Here is a 1,133-nt window from a genome sequence, read left to right as displayed (position 1 = left end):
TTTAAGAATCGACTCGATGGCACTTAACTACAACAACTTATGTTTAAAGGTCAAAAGCGACAAGAAAGAAGTTCAGGAGCAGCCATTTCCTGTTTCTCTGCAGTTTTCCTCCAGCTTTTTGGTTGGTGGCTACCGCTGGGCTCCGGCTTGCAGTCCGCTGAGCCGAGGTGGCGTAGACAGCGGCCTCAGCATCCCGCGCCCCGCCGCCCGCAGACGTGTGCCCGCCCACCCACGGCGCCCTGTACCCGCAGCACGCGTGCCCGCCCAACCGCCGCGCCCTGTGCCCACAGCTTCTCGCCTCAGCGCAAGTGGCCCAGATGCAGGCCATCAAGTGTGTGGTGGTGGGAGCTGTAAGTAAAACCTGCCTATTGATCAGTTATACAACCAATGCATTTCCTGGAGAATGCATCCCCACTGTCTTTGACAACTACCCTGCCAATGTTATAGTAGATGGAAAACCCGTGAATCTGGGCTTATGAGATACAGCTGGACAAGAAGAATACGACCGATTATGCCCCCTCTCCTATTCGCAAACAGATGTGTTCTTATTTGCTTTTCCCTGGTGAGTCCTGCATCATTTGAAAATGTCCGAGCAAAGTGGTACTCTGAGGTGCGATGCCATTGTCCCAACACTCCCATCATCCTCGTGGGAACCAAACTGGATCTGAGGGATGATAAAGACATAATTGAGAAGCTGAAGGAGAAGAAGCTGACTCCCATCACGTACCCCCAAGGACTTAGCGATGGCCAAGGAGATAGGTGCGGTGCTGTCAATACTTGGAGTGCTCTGCATTCACGCATGGAGGCCTCAAGACAGTGTTTGATGAAGCCATCAGAGCCGTCCTCTACCCACCCGCTGTCAAGAAGAGGAAGAGAAAATGCCTGCTGTTATAAAAGAGCAGAACCCCTCGTCCTTCCCCACCCATCCACGCCCCGGACCCTTTGTACGCTTTGATCAAAAACGGTGGAGCCTTTGCACTCAATGCCAAGTTTTTGTTACAGAGTAGTTTTTCCATAAAACCACTTTGAACCAATCAGTCATTTCCAGGTTTGGTTGAATGTAAGAGTCTGAACTTTCACATTCGATAAAAATTTAGCTAGAAAACAAGCCTTTAATTGTTGTTGTTAAGTAC

The 1,133-nt window shown here is 50.2% G+C and overlaps 1 pseudogene; it reads left to right on the top strand.

Moving 5' to 3' along the window:
• Positions 1-317: 317 nt before the first annotated feature.
• LOC102836405 lies at positions 318-894 on the top strand (annotated as a pseudogene).
• Positions 895-1,133: the final 239 nt, after the last annotated feature.

This window comes from Chrysochloris asiatica, unplaced genomic scaffold, assembly GCF_000296735.1.
Source record: "Chrysochloris asiatica unplaced genomic scaffold, ChrAsi1.0 scaffold00249, whole genome shotgun sequence".
NCBI lineage: Eukaryota > Metazoa > Chordata > Mammalia > Afrosoricida > Chrysochloridae > Chrysochloris > Chrysochloris asiatica.
Note: the sequence above shows the minus strand (reverse complement) of the source record. Positions and strands in the feature narration are given on the sequence as shown.